Below are 5,302 nucleotides of genomic sequence, written 5' to 3'. Positions count from 1 at the left end.
GTATGGAGGGAGGGATAGACCTATGTGGATGCTTACTGCAGATAGAAAATTTACTGTTAAATCCTTATACCTTCATCTTATCAAGACTGATGTGGGTTTTCCACGGAAATTCTTATGGAAAGGTACCAGCAAAAATTAAAATTTTCCTGTGCCTGCTGAATAAAAAAAAAGTATTCCGACAAGAGACAATTTACTCAAAAGGGGGTGGAAGAGTGATAAACATTGTGTTTTGTGTGGGAAAGATGGGACTATTGATCATCTATTCTTCTCCTATTCGGTTGCTAGACTAGTATGGAATTTAGTTGGGCGTGCTTTTGATCTAAAACAAATTCGGGCCAATTTAAAAGATTGTTTTGGTAGTTGGCTTAGTAGATTTCAGAAAAATGATAAGAGACTAGTTCTGACTGGCACTTTAGCCCTACTTTGGGCGATCTGGATTTGCAGAAATGATATTATCTTTGATAGAAAAAAGATTAATGACCCAATTTGCATCATTAAAATGATGTGCAGCCGGATCACAGACTGGGCTATTTTGCAGAAAAAGGACCCAGAAGAAAAAATGTTGATGCTAGGAGCAAGACTCATAGAGCAGGTGGCAAGTGAAATTTACAGGGCTGCTCAAGGATGGCGCTTTTGTGTGAAGCGTCTGGTGCAGTGATGGTGATGAATGACGATGGAGGACGCCTGGTTCCGCCTAGTCGTTGGTTTATGTGTTAGATGGCTGTCTTTTGGATGTAATAGCTTAAGGCTTCCTGTCTAACTGTGGCCGCTGTTAGATCGTAGCTTTATGTTTGTGTTGGAACTCGGTCCTTAAAATGCACTCGTTATGCTGGTTTCTTTAATGGAAATCGGAAGGGAAATCCTCTTTCACTCAAAAAAAGTTCAAGCAGCTGCTCAAAACTAAGCTGAGTGGAAACCCTCATGTCAAAGAGATCCGTGGGGCCGGTCTCATCATTGGCATCGAGCTCGACATACCAGCTGGTCCTTTAGTGGATGCGTGCTTGGATGCTGGTGTCTTTTTGCTAACGTCCGGGAAAGGCAATGTGGTGAGGCTTATGCCTGCGCTCATCGTGTCGGAGAAGGAGCTGGAGCAAGCTGCAGAGGTGATAAGGGAATGTCTACCTGCTCTTGAAGCCTCTACCCCTTAGTGTAAACAAGAACTCTTGCCAATATGATGAGATCTACATGTTGAAGTTTCTTACAAATTTGGAAGGGAATGAAATGTCAAGTTGGACTATGGTGATGTTGAAGTTCTTTTCAAAGTCTGGAAGGAAACAATGCCTGTGTTGTTGTCGGTATAAGAAAATTACAAGGATGGCATTGACATTGCACATCTCTTGACTGAAAACAGGAACATCAGTTATGCAGAAGCCTAGGAATAACTCCGACGATGGGCGCGACAGTGTATGTCGATGGCTCGCCTTGCTGGTAATTTCCCCGAGAATCGTCGTAATGGTCGTTGTTGTCAGGCCCTCCGACGATGGCGCCGTCAATCACATTCAAGTTGGGCGCAGACCTGTGGAAGTACTCGGCTCCCTTGCCGCAGGAGATCTTCCCCGGGTATTTCCTAATGGATGGCAGCGACGCGCCGCGGTGGTGCGGCTGCAACGGGTACCTCTTTCCAACCCCAACCATGTAGCTCATCTTCATTGGGTTCTTGCCAAGGATGTAGTCCACCTGTGACCGTGCGAACGAGACGAGCTGCGCCGGTGGCAGCCTCACGCCGCCGCACTGCAGGGAAGCCCTCGCCGCCGCCAGGTGGTCGGTGTGCGTGATGAGGACGAACATCGCCGTCGTGACGTCCTGCAGGTTAGACCAGGGCTGCAGGTAGAGCATGCCGCCCGGGGTGAGCCGCCCGCTGCGGCCGTCACCGTGATGAAGGACGTTGCAGAGGAAGCTCTCCACGTTGCTCCTCATCTCGGCGTGGCGGCCGTTGTTGGGCAGCTTCCCTTGGAGGATGAGCTGCAGTATGGCCGGCATAGTCATCAGTTACTGAAGCTAAAAATTGTTGTGGCTTCATCAAACCTACTAAGATCATCTGGTACATTTACCTTGGCGACCAGTGCCTGGGCTCCGACGAACTTGTCGTCCCAGCCCAACGACTGCCGCACCCCGCCGACGTTGTTGGCGCCGGCGATGTAGGCCTTGTACTCCTGGTGGCCGGTGGCGATGTAGAGCCAGACAGCTGCCCACAGCAGCTCGTCCTGTTCCAAACAAGTTTCAGTATTTGCTTTACAATACTGCTATTTTTTCTGTTCATTATTGTGACATTAATTAGTGATGTGCTTCCTACCTCGTCGCCGCTGCTACTGTAGAAACTTCTGGCCGATGGAATGCTGTTCTGGTAGAGGCCACGGTGGTTCTTGGCGAACTGAAACAACTGCAGAAGCAAGTGATTGACGAAATTAGCTGATACAGTTTTTGTCTGTCTGTGTGCACAAATACAGGTCCACCTTCAGTTTCCTAGCAATAATTAATTCATTTGACATTCATTTTTAGCTACTATATGACCACGGCTTTATGAGATGGTTTGCTGAATAAATTCCCTCACATTATTTTCAAATTGATTGTAGCCACAGAAACCGTTCAATTTGTGCTGTGCATGTATATAACTGCGCGATGAAAATGGCAGGTTAATATGTGCGCCGCTCTATTTTCTTATCTAGTACTCGTACTATTACACCAATGGTTTTTTTACCATCCGTTGTGTAATCTGTGTGCTGTGCATGCAATGCAATATGCATACGTGTGCCAAAACTCAAAATATGCAGCAGTCTCTCTGAATAAAATAAGCAAGTAAAAATATGCACCTATTTCGCGTGCTTCAGAAGCGTCAACGCATACCGGGGGTCGCCGTGCGGCCCCGTGAACGCGACGGAGGCAGCGGCCAGCGCTGCCGCCGTCTCGGCAGCGACGTCGGAGCCTGGGTGGGTGGCGTTCACCATGTGGGCCCTCCGGGGTGTGTCCATGTCCTCCGGCCGCTCCCAGCACGCATGGTCTGAGTTGCCGTCGCCGACATTCACGTAGAGCACATCGGGGTGGGCGTGCGTCTTGGCCAGGTAGTCGGCGCCCCACCGCACTGCCTGGAGCGTGTGGCCCAGCTCCCCCGCCGCGGCCAGCCGGTCACGGTGCTCCACCACGCTCCACGAGAGCATCGTCACCATGAACGCCATGGGGAACCCGAACTTGACGTTGTCCCCGGAGTCATAGTAGCCGTCGGTGAGATCCACCTGCACATCGATGGATCAAGCATGTCAGCATCATGCACGAACCAAACACATACTAAATCAGCGACGAGTAATATGAAACGGAGGGAGTAGTAATACAGATGCATGCATCGCCGACGTGCTTACCCCGTGGTCGGCGCCGTCCTTGAGGGCCGAGTCGCCGCGCCATTGGACGCGCTGAGTCGGCGGCAGCCTACCGGAGCGCTGCGCCTCGAAGTAGAGCAGCGACTTGGTGAGCGCGGTGGCGTAGTCCGGCTGGGCGGCTTGGCACGCCGTGGTTGCCAAAAACCATACCACGGCGGCAACGAGCAGCACCCTAGCCCTTGCTGTTGGGTCTAACCCTAGCTAGCTCTCTAGGGACGGAGGTAGAAGAAGAAGTGAGCACACAGAGATTTTGTGGCGACGAACGCCTCGCTGCCAAACAACGATTTTTTCCAGCTTGAATTGTTACAACTGACTCGATATACAGCCGTATTTGTAGCTAACCGGAACGTAGCGCCCACGCACGCCGCGGTCACCCCACGTACGCTTCCTGGCGATCCGGTCATCCAACGTGAGCTGGCCACTCCTCCGCTTGACCTGGATGCCATCACGCGCCCGCCGTTGTTACACAACGGAGCTAGCTACAAACCTGGCTTGACTCTAATCTATCCTTGAACGTGGCCAAACCAACGTCCGGACTCGATCTAGACCTTGACGCAAACACAAGCACGTACTCGTGCACCTACACGCTCCATGCATGCGCGCGCACGCACACACGATACACATGTACGCCCATACGTACACCTTGCCACGGCCGCGACACGGCAACGGACCGGCGACTGGCTCGATCATCGCGCACATACGCACATGATCACCACCCATACCGTGGCTTATTCCAACACTTGCCACCATCTTTGTCGTCCCTCGGCGTTCACTAGCTAGTTTCTCTACAACAAAAACTACCGGCTAGTTTCTTGTTAGGTCCTATCGTTGTATTGTACCACTGCCTTATGTGTGCAGTAGAGTGATGAGCGAGTATGCTCCTCCCGTCGACGGGACGAGTGTATTTATAGGCGCAAGTAAGGAGGTGGGGTGAGAGGAACAAGGTTTCAATCCACTATTGATTGGTGAAACAAATCCATCAGAAATGCACGCATTGATATCCTAGAATAATTACGCGCCATGCATGAACGAGTATTAATTTGTTTTGACGATGTGAGGAGATTTTGCGACCTTCAGAAACCGGGTGCCAAATGTAAACCTTATCCTCCTCGTATCTGAACTTATTTGGCGGAATTAACTTCATTGGAGAAGGTCGATATTTCCTACAGCCAGTTCATATATTTTTTGGATACGCTGCAGATCATGCATTTATCGGTGCATATGAATCTATTTTGGGAATAAAAGGACTATATTGATTACTCTGAGATTTTTATACTATCTTTGGAGATCGAAGAGTTAACATACAAGATGGATAATGAATACCCCGCAAAAAAAGATGGATAATGAAAAGCGTCTCACTGCACTGCGCCTGAGTGACTTGATCTTCTCGAGTGAGAGAACGGATGGATATGTGGGAATCACGGGCTGAGCTCTTTAGCTTCTTGCACAAAATGAGATGGGTTTTTACGACTCCAATAGCCAATCGATTAGCAGTAGTTTCTGGGCCTCATAGAAGGTGTTTGCTTCAATTGGCAACTTTTCTGTTAGTTTTAGAAAACAAGATATCAATCCATGAGATAACACCCTTAGCTTCCATCAAACAAGCAACACTGCAATACAATTTAAAAGCCTATTTAGAATATGCGCAATGTGAGGGCCGTCTAAGAAGAAAATAATTACTCTTTATAGTAGATCAGACCCTTTTCGCAAAAAAGAAGCCTATTTAGAACATCAGCAATGTGAGGGCCGTCTAAGAAGAAAATATTTACATTCTTACCTTTTTTTGAGAGAATGATATTTTTGCCATTAGTCGGTCCTCACTCTTCTCTTTTGCTCTTTTATCATGATTTCGTCATTTCAAAGCCGTTTGACCATCACATCTATCCTTTTCAAATGGCATATCACATAATTGAACTTAACACTGTATTGAA

The 5,302-nt window shown here is 48.6% G+C and overlaps 1 pseudogene; it reads right to left on the bottom strand.

Annotated features, from left to right (window-relative positions):
* Positions 1–1,224: 1,224 nt before the first annotated feature.
* LOC119351469 lies at positions 1,225–4,091 on the bottom strand (annotated as a pseudogene).
* Positions 4,092–5,302: the final 1,211 nt, after the last annotated feature.

This window comes from Triticum dicoccoides, chromosome 1A (genome assembly GCF_002162155.2).
Source record: "Triticum dicoccoides isolate Atlit2015 ecotype Zavitan chromosome 1A, WEW_v2.0, whole genome shotgun sequence".
NCBI lineage: Eukaryota > Viridiplantae > Streptophyta > Magnoliopsida > Poales > Poaceae > Triticum > Triticum dicoccoides.
This window is presented reverse-complemented; position numbering and strand designations above follow the sequence as displayed.